This window comes from Bos grunniens, chromosome 20 (assembly GCF_055505025.1).
Source record: "Bos grunniens cultivar Pamir isolate PY7600 chromosome 20, Bosgru_T2T1.0, whole genome shotgun sequence".
NCBI lineage: Eukaryota > Metazoa > Chordata > Mammalia > Artiodactyla > Bovidae > Bos > Bos grunniens.
In genome coordinates, this window is record NC_141184.1 from 71,041,717 (window position 1) to 71,056,980 (window position 15,264).

General features: G+C 44.6%; 1 protein-coding gene and 1 long non-coding RNA gene across 5 annotated transcripts in view; one reads left to right on the top strand and one right to left on the bottom strand.

The window, feature by feature from the left end:
- Window positions 1–15,264, top strand: part of SLIT3 (slit guidance ligand 3) — a 718,940-nt gene that overhangs the window by 294,563 nt on the left and 409,113 nt on the right. The gene's annotated exons all lie outside the window — the stretch shown is intronic.
- On the bottom strand, window positions 11,104–12,016 carry LOC147350630 (uncharacterized). Of its 2 annotated transcripts, none has more exons than XR_015149012.1 (2): window positions 11,886–12,016; window positions 11,104–11,206 (listed from the first exon to the last, which is right to left on the bottom strand). It is a non-coding gene; the product is annotated as an uncharacterized LOC147350630 (long non-coding RNA). The 2 variants fall into 2 exon arrangements; XR_015149013.1 differs by having other exon boundaries at window positions 11,750–11,888.

A 15,264-nucleotide genomic window follows, 5' to 3' on the forward strand; every position in this document is an offset into this window, starting at 1 on the left:
ACAAACAAGATACCCTGGGGGCAGGGTGTCCCTCTCTACACCGCCTTCCACTTCTCTGCCCATCACAGCCTGCTCATATTCTGCCTTCTCTGCTCAGTCTATATAAGTCCAACTCATCAATTCATTCCCGTTTGTTAAGTCAGTATGTCTATATGAAGTGATGTATTGAGGACTGTATCACCAGGGACATAGCAATGAGCAAAGCGCATTTAGTCCCTTCCTCTCAGACCTCGCATTATAGTCAGGGATGACAGAAAAGAGGGCAGGACCTTGCAGTGTGCTATGTAGACACCAAAATGGAGGTGAGCACTGGCTGCCGTGGGAACGAGGAACAGGGCCGCTCCTCGCTCTGGTGAGGCAGTGTGCCTCCTGTGCGCTTGCTGCGATTTGGATCCTGAATCAGCTGTTCACAAGCTGTGTGACTTTGGGTGAGTTACTTAACACCTCTCTGCGCTGGAAACATGATACTGAGTTAGAAACCTAGTAAAGGAGCTAGGACGCTTTTGGTGTTTAGTCACTGAGTCCTGTCTGACTCTGTTGTGACCCAGTGGATTGTAGTTTGCCAGGCTCCTCTGTCCATGGGATTTCCCATACAAGATTAAATGGGTTGCCATTTAATCTTTCTGACCCAGGGACCAAACCCGTGTCTCCTAAATTGTCACATGGACTCTTCACCACTGAGCCACCTGGGAGGCCCAGCCAGCTCATAGAAACGCTGAAAAGGCACATATTCACGTGTGCGTTCATTCATCCCTTTACTCACTGCCATGCAGTACATTCATCGAGCTCCACCCTGTGTCAGGCAGTGTTCTTGGAGGTGTGTAGAGGAGTGCCCAGGTCTTAGAACATCAGCACTTCTACAGAGTTCATCACTTTATATCAGTCCTTCTTCTTCTGCCTGGACTATATATGGGAAAATCTAAAAGTGATATTAATAATTCTCTTTTGCGGCTTGTTGAAGCAGCAACCAAACGAACTTTCCTGGAGGTGAGGGAAAGCCCAGGCAGTGAGGAGGTCGTCTTGTAAGCTGCACTGCTTGTTGAAGCAGCAACCAAGTGAACTTTCCCGGAGGTGAGGAAAAGCGCGGGCAGTGAGGAAGTAGTTAAGCTGCACCCAACTTACACTTTGGAGAGGATCATCTCCCCCACAGCTCCAGGCTGCCACCCATTGGTCCAGGTCCCCAGGAGTCGCCCTCTCTCACCATCACCTCCCTTCTCACCCCCGTCTTGAATTTATGTCTGCTCAGCATGATGAGATACATAAGAATGCACTCTCATCCTCTGTTGCTGTCAGAAATAGTCTAAAACCCAAGTCAGGTGCCTTGGAAATTTTACAAGTGCCCACTGCTGCTGAATACTTGAAATTCTTAGAAATAAAATGCACAGCTCCCAGAAGCTTTTCCTCAGGGAGAACTTGGCCTTCTCATGCACGTGTCCAGCCACAGCTGTTTGACATGGAGTGAGGAGACTCTATGAACTGCTGACCCAGCTGAAACCTTAGTGTGACCCAGTGACTCAACTCCAAACCATGGAGGAGTCCTTCCCTCGCTGTGGTGGACAGGACTGCCTCTCTGGAAAAGATAAGCTTGTGCAGTAGGGAGCTAAGGAAGTGATGCTTACTGGCTGTGGTTGAAGGAGGCTGCAAAAAGTAGCCTCCTTCCAGAACACACAGCTGGACTCTTCAGTACATCGAACTGAAAAACTGTTACAGCACCAGCGCTTTGACCTGTTCTCTTCCCAGTTGGTAACTTTCCTTTCTTTCAGATTCAAATAGCATAGTATTCTTTACCATAAAGTACAGAATTCAGTTTTAGGACTGTTGTGCTGCCATCACAAGGATCTAATTCCAGAGCATGTCCATCACCTCGAAGAGAAGCCCACTGCCCATTAGCAGTCACTTCCCCTGTTCCTCTCTCCAGAGCCCTGGTAACCACTCATGTACTTTTTATCCCCGTGGATTTTCCTTTGGAGGGCATTTTATATACATGGAATCGTGTAGTAATTGACTATGTGGAATCGTGTAGTAGTCTGACTTCTGTTACCTAGCATGTTTCCAAGATTCATTTATGCTGTAGCCGATGACTACTACATTCCTTTTTTATGGCTAAATAATACCCCACTGTATGTCTACCGTATTTTTTCTTCCATTCATCATTGAATGGGCATTTGGTTGTTTCTAGCTTTTGGCTCCTAATAATGAACATTTTTGTTTAAGGTTTTGTGTGGATGTATGTTTTCCCTTGTCGTTGGTTTATATCTGGGTGTGAGGTTACTAGGTCATATGGTAATTCTGTATTTAATGTTTTGAGGAACTGCCCGAGTACTTTCCACAGTAGTTGTGCCACTTATACCCATACCAACAATGCACGAGGGCTCTGGTCTCTCCATATCCTTGCCAACATTTATTATGGAAATATATGTATATATACACATATGGGCTTATCTGGTGGCTCAGATGGTAAAGAATTCACCTGAAGTGCAGGAGACCTGGGTTCAGTCCCTGGGTTGGGAAGATCCCCTGGAGGAGGGCATGGCAATCCACTCCAGTATTCTTGCCTGGAGGATCCCCATGGACAGAGGATCCTGGCAGGCTACAGTCCATGGGTTTGAAAAGAGTCGGACATGACTGAGAGCACAGCACAGCTTATAGATACACCTGTATCTCCGTTATAGTGCCTACTCGATGGGAAATGGTGCTGTTTCTTATGTGTATTAATTTGGTCACTCTAGGCTTTTTCTGCTTCTCTCTGCCAGTCACTCTTATCACCATAGTTCCCTCCCAAGTAGGATCCAGAATTTTTCCTAAAATTCTGAAAGATGGTGGACAATTTTTAGTATCTTGTATGTCTCATAGTTGTATCATTCTTTCTGTTAACCTGGCCTGAGTCTGCCTCATCCCAATCTTGAGCTCCCAGTTCACATGTCCTCCAAAGATCCAGAACTCTTTTCCTCACATTCTTTGCTCAATGTAAGGCCTGAATTTCATAAGACAGAGATAGCTACTCCCTCTTAATCCAGCCACCCTTCCTGCCCAGGCAGTGGAGAGAGAAGAGCAGGAGCTCATGGTTTTCATTTGTAACCTCTTGCTTCTCTTTATTTCTAAACCAAGAGACTGATGATTTGTTCACAAACCTTGGTTTGGAAGAATTTAAATGTAAAGCATAGTCACATTTGACTTGGTATTCAAGAATTTGTGATCTCTTGGAAATAGCTGGTGTAAAGTGTCTTCAAAAGAGATTAATATGCATGTTATCAAGTTAGACTAAACCAAATTAAGGCAACAAAGTATTTTCATCTATTTTAGTGATGTGTTGGAATTATGACTTATAAATAGTCCTTCTTATTAGAGTAAGTCCTGAAGGATCTCCAGCAAAGATTGAAATCGCCAGTTCCTGGGGTACGCTTGTGGACTATCTGTGCATATTTTGTAATTCAGACTTTTCCAGCAGATTTACGCTGCCATGTGTCTCAGCCAGCCCAAATTAATGAGGCTTTAGAGTATGACCCGTGCGTCTGACTCTGAAGAAGATCAAAACAGTGGAGTGCAAAGCAAAACAGACTTTGGTTTGAATTCCAACTCAGCTCTAGCTGTACGACCTCTGGCAAGGATTCATTTTTCCCTAGAATAAAATGAGGTTCTGCTATGTTGGTCACAGGGCTGTTTTGAGAAGTAGATGAGACTACTTACGTAAAGTGTCAAGGACAGTCACATAAATAGTAGACATTCAAGAAAGGGAACCCATTCGTGGTAGCAGTACAATAGATGCATCTTTAGACACTTAGGAGTCCTTTTTAGTTTTGTTTTGTGGACAATGAACCTTGATGTTCAAGGAACCCCGTGGTGAGTCCTGCTTGTAAATGGGACGAATCACTTCTAGTTTTATCTGGTTTTGTGTACATTTTATTTTGGATAGCAGGATTTCTGACCATGGGACACACTTGTCCAGAGCCTGAAGCCTCCGTCTCCTGCCTCTGTTTGAAAAATGTCACAGTTTCTAAGGCTGGCAGATGCTGGTGTGGCAGACAAACAGTACCTTCCCTCGATGTGACTGGGCTGCGTGTGCAGTTTCAGGGTCTCTGGATTCAAGGAGGTACTGGTTCCTGGGAGAAAAAGACTGATCTCACTAATCTTATTCTCCATCATGCTTTGAAAGGGAAATCTCGCAAAAGCCTTTATGTTAAAATGAAAACAGAAGTGCTCCAATCATAACAAGGATCTCAATTCTAACCCCGGGAGAGCTGATGGGCACTGAATTTGATAGAGGGAAACTTTTTAGCACATCTGTCTTTGATAACTTCTAATGCTGAGAGTGGGGCCTTTGAAATTAGTTGGTCACTCCAGTCTTTTTAATAATGCCACTGAGAACTTTTCGTTGTGTAGTAAAGTCCTGACTCGTGCTGACTTTGAGGACTGAATTAATTTTTCATGAGTTTATAGTGCTTCAGGCTACCACTCCAGCCTCTCCTAGTTTCTGAGAATTTTTCCATGTGTAGGGTGATTTGTTTTAACCGTCTCCGTATGAAGGTATTTGAGGAGCTCTATTTTCTCTTTGGTCATCATGTGGGAGAGTGATTCTGCTGCTGCTGCTGCTAAGTCGCTTCAGTCATGTACGACTCTGTGGGACCCCATAGACGGCAGCCCACCAGGCTCCCCTGTCCCTGGGATTCTCCAGGCAAGAACACTGGAGTGGGTTGCCATTCCCTTCTCCAATGCATGACAGTGAAAAGTGAAAGTGAAGTCGCTCAGTCGTGTCCGACTCTCAGCAACCCCATGGACTACAGCCTACCAGGCTCCTCCATCCATGGGATTTTCCAGGCAAGAGTACTGGAGTGGGGTGCCATTGCCTTCTCCGAGAGTGATTCTAGAGAGACTGAAAATTCTCCAAGGGGCCCTGTGAGCTAGCCTGTCCCACTTTGCGACTGCTATTCTTCCTTCAGCTTCCTTTGCCTTGTGTTCCCCCTCACCGCGCTGTGTATGAGCAACATACACACAGACACTCAACCAAGAAGGCAAGGAGGGGAGCAAGCTTCCCTCTCGGGAGAGAAGTGCCTTCTTCAGCGCTGCAAGATTTGAATGAGGAATCAGATCTATACCTTATTTTTTTCCCTCTTCCTCCTGGACAGGGGTCTTAGAATTCTCTGTGGGCCCACTTGGGTTCCTAAGAGGATCTACCTTCTATTCTGCTTGCTGGAAATGCAGATTTTGCCTAATGGAAGGAGGAAGTACTGACCCCACTGTTAGCATGTCTTAGAAAGCAAGCTCAGCCCCGTTTCTTTTTTTTTCCTGTAATCTTGAATCCCTGTGTTACATATCACATTAAAATTTTTTTAATTGGAGTGTAATTGCTTTACAATGTTGTGTTAGTTCCTCATCTTCTTAAGCATCTCCTGAATACTCTAATCCACACAGATTACCCCATTCTCTGAACTGCAATGGGAACCATACAATTTGTGAGACGTTGGGTATAGCATTTAATCATCTAAAGTCACTTATATACATGGCAAGAAAAAAAAGAAAAAACACCTTTTAGCCTGCTCTTCTTTCCCATATGTTAGATTGTAAGTGCAAGAATTGAAAAGTGTCTGACCTTTACTTTTATAGAAAGCGATGGAAAGAGGGAGTGAGGGAGAAAGGAAAGAAAAAAGGGCAGATGCTGTCCTCTGGTGTCAAAGGCTTTGTCTAAGTGTTGAGGCCACTTAGGTGGAAGGGAGAAGAAGGGAAGCTCTGCAAACCCTTCTCTGCTGTCCTCCTGAGTCTAGGCAGATGCCACCCCTGTGTGTCCCTGCTGAATCTCGTCCTCGGCTTCCTCCAGCGCTGTTCTCACCGAGTTGTGACTGTCTGTGTGCATGCCTGTCGCCCACTCCACTGTGTGCCCTGAGAATAGGGAACTTGCTCTGGATCTATGTCTTGCTTACAGACCTATGCCCAGTGCTTTGCACACAGCCTATACATGGCCTATACATGACTCAGCAAATGCAAATTTCTCAAAGGAAATGATACTGAAAAATAGTACGTACATACCCAAGATATTCAGAACAGATTCAGAGAATGATACCGTACTTCTGTAATTCAGTTCGGGCATAATGCTATCAGGAATCATGGAAAGAGTGACGAATATGAAATATTGGTTCAGGAAAGAAATTCTGGGCAACTGAAGGTTTTGCAACCCTCTTTGTGTCGTATTGACAGTACACCTATTAATCACCACCGCCATCAGTTTATCAGCCTCACATTAAGGCATCGATCATCATTTGCAAAGGTGGAAAGTCAGAGAAAAGAGCTTGCCTGTAAGACACATTCTCATTCTTTGAAGGTGGCTAGTCAGCAAGTGATGCCTATTGGTGGGATTCTTCAGGTCACAGTGTATGCACAAGACCTCCTTTTTCTCTTTATTAAGGGATAATTGATTCAGGTCAGAAGTTTTGGGGAGTCCTGGGAGATTTTTAATCCAGTGCCATCATGCAAAGTTTGCTACATCAATAAGACAGTTCCATGGGGGATGGAGGAGTAATTGAGATGCCTCACCAGCTGGAATCCAGATGAAGATACATTTGGAAGCTTAATCACAATCATGTTCTACACTAAGTATTCATCCGTCCGTCTCCCAAAGAAGACAGGAAATTAAGTTGTCAAGGGCAGGGGGGATGAGGTTCAGCTGAAAGAAGAAAGCCTCACCTCAGCCTTAATCTCTAAATATGCAAGACTGTCTTAGGTAGTTGAAGCAAAGGCCTCTGCTTTCCAGTTTTATTTCCTGAGAAATATTTGAGCTGTTTATTCACAATTTATTAGCTCTGCAGTTACCAAAATGGACTGCTCAGAGAGCTCAGCCTCCTCACTGTGGGATAAATACAGATGAGCAATGCCATCTCAATAGAAAAATGCTTTATTGAGCCAATATAGAAAAGCATTAAAGTTGTGTAAACATGCAGGAAAGAGCAGGGGAATTCCTAAACGGAGCTGAAGGGCTATGATTATATATGCCTTGATGCACTGTGTCCTGGAAGTTAAACGAAACCCTGGATGTAGTCAGAAAGCATTATGTTACTTGTTGTGGGTTTTCTTTCATTTCTTTTTTGTTTTTGTTTTTGTTTTTTTTTTAATCCCAAGTTAAACTTTTTATGATGCCTTCAAGGCAACTACATTTCATTTCAAAGGGTGGTTTGAAAAATGTATGTTTCTGCCATAAATTAGATGATGGTTTCTTTTCAAATTCTGGCCCAACAGCGCGGAGCAAACATCGGCTTTTTTAAAAAAGGGACAGTGTGAAGCTCAGTGTCCTGTTGTTGTTTTAAAAGGCTGCATGAGACAGGGGTCCAGGACTGCAGTGGAAAAGCCCCACTGGAATTAGTTGTATAAGGAATGGATTAATAAGTAGCTCACATGTTGAGTCTTTGGTGGGAGACAACCCAGATGCAGACGGCTTCCCCTGTGACTCAGCGGTAAAGAATCCACCTGCAACGCAGGAGATGTGGGTTTGATCCCTGGGTCCGGAAGATCCCCTGGAGGAGGACGTGGCAACCTACTCCAGTATTCTTGGACAGAAGAGCCTGGTGAGCTGCAGTCCATGGGCTCCCAAAGTGTCAGACTGAGCAGCTTGGCACGCACGCATGCACCCCAGATGCAGGAGGTTGTCATGCCTCTCTGGCTCTCTTGCTGCTTTGTCCTACTTAGAGCTGCTACTGCTATTGCTAAGTCACTTCAGTCATGTCCGACTCTGTGCGACCCCATAGATGGCAGCCCACCAGGCTCTGCCATCCCTGGGATTCTCCAGGCAAGAACACTGGAGTGGGTTGCCATTTCCTTCTCCAATGCATGAAAGTGAAAAGTGAAAGTGAAGTCGCTCAGTCGTGCCAGACCCTTAGTGACCCCATGGACTGCAGCCTTCCAGGCTCCTCTGTCCATGGGATTTTCCAGGCAAGAGTACTGAAATGGGGTGCCATTGCCTTCTCCGAGCATTGGCCCTTAATTGGGTCTTAGGTGGCTGTAACACGTCTTAGTCATCATATCTTTTTCTAAACATTTTAAAATTTGTATTTTTTTTTTAAACTTTGTATTTTTATATTGGAGTATAGCTGATTACTAGCGTGTGAGATGAGTGCAATTGTGTGGTAGTTTGAGCATTCTTTGGCATTGCCTTTCTTTGGGGTTGGAATGAAAACTGCCTTTTCCAGTCCTGTGGCCACTGCTGAGTTTTCCAAATTTGCGGGCATATTGAGTGCAGCACTTTCACAGCATCATCTTTCAGGATTTGAAATAGCTCAACTGGAATTCCATCACCTCCACTAGCTTTGTTCGTAGTGATGCTTTCTAAGGCCCACTTGACTTCACATTCCAGAGATCAAATTGCCAACATCCACTGGATCATGGAAAAAGCAATAGAATTCCAGAAAAACATCTATTTCTGCTTTATTGACTATGCCAAAGCCTTTGACTGTGTGGATCACAATAAACTGTGGAAAATTCTGAAAGAGATGGAAATACCAGACCACCTGATCTACCTCTTGAGAAATTTGTATGCAGGTCAGAAAGCAACAGTTAGAACTGGACATGGAACAACAGACTGGTTCCAAATAGGAAAAGGAGTATGTTAAGGCTGTATATTGTCACCCTGCTTATTTAACGTATATACAGAGTACATCATGAGAAATGCTGGACTGGAAGAAACACAAGGTGGAATCAAGATTGCCAGGAGAAATATCAATAACCTCAGATATGCAGATGACACCACCCTTATGGCAGAAAGTGAAGAAGAACTCAAAAGCCTCTTGATGAAAGTGAAAGTGGAGAGTAAAAAGTTGGCTTAAAGCTCAACATTCAGAAAACGAAGATCATGGCATCCGGTCCCATCACTTCATGGGAAATAGATGGGGAAACAGTGGAAACAGTGTCAGACTTTATTTTTGGGGGCTCCAAAATCACTGTTGATGGTGATTGCAGCCATGAAATTAAAAGACGCTTACTCCTTGGAAGGAAAGTTATGACCAACATAGATAGCATATTGAAAAGCAGAGACATTACTTTGCCAACAAAGGTTCGTCTAGTCAAGGCTATGGTTTTTCCAGTGGTCATGTATGGATGTGAGAGTTGGACTGTGAAGAAGGCTGAGCACCGAAGAATTGATGCTTTTGAACTGTGGTGTTGGAGAAGACTCTTGAGAGTCCCTTGGACTGCAAGGAGATCCAACCAGTCCATTCTGAAGGAGATCAGCCCTGGGATTTCTTTGGAAGGAATGATGCTAAAGCTGAAACTCCAGTACTTTGGCACCTCATGCAAAGAGTTGACTCATTGGTAAAGACTCTGATGCTGGGAGGGATTTGGGGCAGGAGGAGAAGGGGATGACAGAGGATAAGATGGCTGGATGGCATCACCAACTCAATGGACGTGAGTCTGGGTGAACTCCAGGAGTTGGTGATGGACAGGGAGGCCTGGCATGCTGTGATTCATGGGGTCGCAAAGAGTCAGACAGGAGTGAGCGACTGAACTGAACTGATAGCTGATTAACAGTGTTGTGGTCCTTTCAGTGGACAGAAAAGGGACTCAGCCATACATTTACGTGTATCCATTCTCCCCCAAACTCCCCTCCCATCCAGCCTGCCACATAACATTGAGCAGGGTTCCCTGTGCTGCACAGTAAGACCTTGATGGTTGTCCGTTTTAAACATGGCAGTGTGTACACATCGATCCCAAACTCCCTAACATTCTCTTCCCCCAGTTCTTCCCCCCTGGCAAGCATAAGTTCATTCAGTCTGTGAGTCTGTTTCTTATTTTGTAAATAAGTTCATGTGTATCCTTTCTTTTTAGATTCTATTTATAAGGGATGTCATGATATTTCTTCTTCTCTGACTTACTTCACTCAGCATGACAGTCTCTAGGTCCATCCATATTCAGCCGTCGTATCTTGATGCTTCAATCTCTAGAGGAAGAAGGGGTCTAGGTCTTTCTGTTGGGAAGAAGTAAATGTCCTGGAAGCCCAACAGTAGACTCACTCTCACTTGAAACCTGCCGAGGCCAGCCCATCGGTGACTATTTTAAAGCCCCCTTTGCTTGGAGGTGGTGGTGGGACAGCATCCATCCTCTTGGTACCCTCTGTGATATAACCCATGACATCACCACGGAAAGAACACAGACTGTGGAGACAGACAGTCGTGCGTTTGAATCCAATTTCCATCCCTATAGAGCTGACCTTGGTGAGTCACTTATCTTCAGTGAGCATCACTGCCCCTTGAGTGCGAGGTGAATGCACATCATCCATAGAGAACTTGGGAGAAGAGAGTGTAGAGCACAGCGCAGGGCAGACACTGCTCGGCGTAATTCCCCTTTCAAACGCGCTTTTCCGTCAAGTGGATCTCCCACTTATGCTTTCTTTTTCTGAGGTACGGCTCTCCATCTTGTAGTCCTATCTTTAGTATGTATAGGGCGTAAAGGGTAATTTGACTGTATTTGCATATGGCTGTATTAGAATGATTGTATCATATATGTATATAGATAATATATTTATATATGTGATATAATACATCCACGTTCAATCAGCTGTTACCTTCTGAGATATATCGGATGTACCACCTTGTTCCAAGCAGTCCAGGGTTTCCTGGTTTAGCGCTACTTGAAGTCTGGTCCACAGATGTGTACCAGTTGGCAAACTGGGTTACTAGTCAGGAATAGGATGCGTACAGAAATGAAGCCTAAGCATTTAGACATATTTACAAGAATTTGACACTGCTGAGCCCTCCGTGCCCATGTTTATTTTTCTAATACTTCATTTTTATTGTAGTCTGGAAAAGTTTGGGTGTGTGATAGATTGCAAAAACCAAACCAAAACAAAACAAATGGTTCCCCTTCACAGAAGCGCTGGAGAAACTTGCTAGGACAGACACGAGCTCCTTTTTGCCTTCCAGGGGCTAAGGTTTATTTGGAGTGAGAAGAGACGATTACACAAAGTTGTTTAACAAGAGTGTAAACACAATAGTGAAAAACAGTGTCATAAGGCCATCATAAATGACCCAGTGCCATATCAGTGACTGGGAGAGCACTTGCCCCCAAAGCCCACAGGAGGATGAGGTCACGGTGCGGCAGCGGTCTGAAAACTCTTCTTCCCTGAGCAGGCGGATCTGTCGTGACTTTCTCTGCATCCCGGGCCTCCGGTCAGGGTCTGCTGTGTCCCTCTCACCCGGCGGCCTGATGGCTTAATTTCCCGGTGAGCGAGGGCCTGTGAATGAAGCCAGACAGAGTTATGTGTCAGCCTGCAGCGCAAATGCACAGACTGTCCCTCTCCGTTATCCCTGACGGGGCTTTGATGTGCATGTAGAACATGTCGGATTACACGGGACCTCCTCATGTCATGCATCGCATCAGTGCTGGGGCTCCATCCTGACATTTTAATTAGCACGGCAGAGGTAAAAGGTGTATTGTTTTTCCATTTCAAGGCCAAGACACTAACCACTGAGAACTGTTTGGTTATGCCCAAGCCTGAATGTGGTCTTCTCTCCTTCTACAAACACAGCCGGTACCCCCTGGGATGACGGCCGTAATGTCAGCTCGTGAAAAGAGCCGTGGCCAGGAGGTATAACCCTCACTAGATTCTCGTTCACGTGAACAACTTGTGTGAGTGCGCTGCCCCCGGCGACCTCATCTTCAGCAACATACATGCTCATCACTTATTGACTTTGCAGGTTTCATATTCCTAAAACGTGCCTGCGTGTGTGCGCTCAGTTGTGTCCAACTCTTTGAGATGTCATGGACTGTAACCTACCAGGCTCTTCTATCCATGGGATTTCCCAGGCAGGAATACTGGAGTGGGTTACCATTTCCTTCTCCACAGGATCTTCCCAACCCAGGGATCAAATCCACATCTCCTCCATCTCCTACATTACAGGCAGATTATTTACCACTGAGCCACTGGGGAAGCCTACTGATGCTCTTATGCATCTCACAGGAGCGTTCGTTGTTGAAATGAAGGCATGTCCATGGCCCTGTTCAGATGCCATGGCTGCTATGAAAGGGGGAGACAGGCTAAGAGGGCGAGGGGGCCGGAGGAGATGCCATTATATGCTTTGGCTATTAGGAACCCTCAGCCAGTTAGCAGCATCGTAGAGCACAGCTGGAAACAACTGAGAATTCCTTGCTTTGCTTGTAACCACCAGAAGCAGGTGTGGCTCTCGGGTGTAAGGGTATATTCCACCCAGAAAAGCTCCTAGGCATGGCCTCAGCCCTTCACCGTTTGTGAGCGTGGCCCTGAGTAATGGGAAACCACACTTTTCTCCCTGCTCCTGGATGAAGGTTGCCCAGCTCAAGACTGAGTGAAACCTCTGCATGTCAATAAGCCACATTCACTCTGACATCTAGACTCTTGTGTAATTAAGACCTCAGGTCTGGCGCTTGGTGTATCAGTGTGTGTCAACTCTCATTTACATAAGACTTTGGTTTTTCCTACATCTCTACACAAATGCCACCAGAAAAAAAAAAAAAAACACTGTTATTAACAATGAAAGGGCTGAGGATAGAGTTACATAGCCCAGTGTGCCTCTAATCCCCACTTAACATTTGCCTTAAAAAGAACGTTGCCAAATTTGGAAATTAAACACTGTGTGTTTCGATGTCCTTTATGGAGGGAGAGGGTTAAGTAGACTTTCCACTGCTTTGTTTTGAGCCTGAAAAACATCCGATTTCACTGTCGATTTTTCATCTGTGAAGTGAACTCTGCTGCTTACGGAAGGGAGGGGTCTTCATCTCTCTTTCAGAAAACAGCAGGCTCGTCTCACCTGCCTGTGGCTGGACTTTCAAAACCAAGCTAGCTAGACTCAAAGATCCTGTGGGTGTGCTGATGTAGTCAAGTTCATTCAGACCTAAGGCTGTTGGGTGTAACTGGATCCTACAAAGAAGCAAAGCGACTTCTGGGGCTGCTGGAAGCCATCCTTCGTCTCCCACCCCAACTCCTGGGAGGAGCTTCCTCCAGGGCAAGGAGCCGTGGGGATCCAACACTTGGCATGCCTCGCCTTCTTCCAGCATTAATGGCTACAAGGCAGAAGTGTTTATTTCTGCAACTCACATGAGGAAAGCCATGTCCAAGAGAAGTTATGGGACTTTCACAAGACTACACATGTAGTTGGGATTATAAGACACGAGAAATAGTACACTGTCTACAGTTCTTTATTTTCACATCGATAAATTGTGCTCTTCTGTAAAGTTAGAGGAAATAAGTCTAATAAAATGGCACAGAGAAAAGAGATCCTGGCATTTATATAATAGGATTCCAGGCGCTAAGGTACATGTTTCAATAGGAAGCCAAAAAAGGATGGAAAATTGAGGCATGCCTTCAAGGAACCTTCCATTCCAGCTCTACCACATACCTACTGTGTGATCTTGGACAAGTTACTACACGTCTCTGGACCTTGGATGCCTCATCTTGGAAGTAGATCATTATGGTGCTGCCTTTGCAGTGTTGCTATGAGGATTAAAAGAACTAATTCTTATAAAGTACTCAGAAGAGTAACTGACATAGTTTTGTTTGTTGCTGTTCAGTCCTTACGTCATGTCTGCCTCTTTGTGACCCCGTGGACTGCAGCATGCCAGGCTCCTCTGTCCTCCACTGTCTCGCAGAGTTTGCTCAAGTTCATGTCCATTGAGTCGCTGATGTTATATAACCATCTCATCCTCTGCTGCTGCCTTCTCTTTTTGCCTTCAGTCTTTCCCAGCTTCAGGGTCTTTTCCTATGAGCCTGCTTTTTCACATCAGGTAGTCAAAGTGTTGCAGCGTCAGCCTTCAATTAATGTTACCTCTGTATTGCTAGTAACTACAGCACAGCCATTGCTGCTTATCCAGATGGCTCCCTTGTTACTGGGTTGACTCCACTATTGCAGGCTCTCCCTATCTGTCCTCAGTGTCTGTCCGATCTTAGGAGTCCTAGGCAGTCCTGGAAAGTATCCAGGAATCTGGGTCCGTGCTTCTCAACCTGGGTTCATATAACGATCATCCTGGGGACCTTTGAACAATACCAAGGCTTGAATCCCATGCCTGGAGATGATTTAATTGATCTGCAGCCCAGCTGGATATCAAGAATTTCTAAAGTTCTCCAGGTGATGTTAATGTTAAGAACCACTAGGCCAGTGGAAGGCCTCGTTAATTTTGACAGTGAAAAGCTCCCAGGGATATGAATGGTATAAGCTATTGTTTCCTAATATAGCATTTACAGGGGAAGGGGGAAGCAGGGAGGGTGTTATGTGAGATCCTATTAGATAGTTTAGATTATTGGTATGTTAACAGTTCTACAACTTATTTTTTTTTTTAATTTTCACTTTTTGGTCACACCATATGACATGCTGGATCTTAGTTCCCCAACCAGGGATTGAACCTGCACCCCCTACATTGGAATTGCTGAGTCTTAACCACTGGACACCCAGGGAAGTCCCGTCCTCCAACTATTTTAGTGCAAATTAGAAAAAAAGTATAACTAGCATTAGCAACCCTGTGATTTCATAGGTAGTATTCTTTAGGCTAAAATTTCTTTTAAAAACAGGAATATATATCAATTCACATTGAATAAAATATCAAGTTAATATTTACACACTGATGGTAAAAAATGTGACTTTGATACGTAAATGACTAAAGCGTGGGGAATGTATGAAACAAATGTGATTATAATTCTGAGTCAATTTGATACTTTGAAAGAATAAAGTTATTTTATTCAGTAATTGTACAAATTTCTTCCCTGGTGGCTCAAACAGTAATGTGTCTGCCTACAATGAGGGAGACCCAGGTTCAATTCCTGGGTCGGGAAGATCCCTTGGAGAAGGAAATGGCAACCCGCTCCAGTATTCTTGCCTGGAAAATCCCACGGATGGAGGAACCTGGTGGACTGCAGTCCACGGGGTCACAAAGAGTCGGACGTGACTGAGCGACTTCACTTTCACTTTCAGCATTTGAAAAAATAAAGTAGATTAATGAAATCCAGTGACACATAACTAATCTAAGGACACAAAGTTCTTACTTTCTGGTAATTTACTTTCAGGGCACAATCCAGGATAAAAATGTTATTCCATATTTACTCAGAACTGTAATTATACTTACTTTATATATTGACATGGTTAATGCTAATGACATCCTGTGTTTGAATAATGCTTTGCTGTTTACAGAGCACGTGCACTTATATTATTAATTGGGCTTCCTAATAATGTGCTGAGGTTGGGTTTTAGGCCCTTGTCACAGATAGGAAAAACGAGGCCTCAGGGGGGTGATGCAGTTAAATCGCCGGTCCCGCCTTCCACAGCT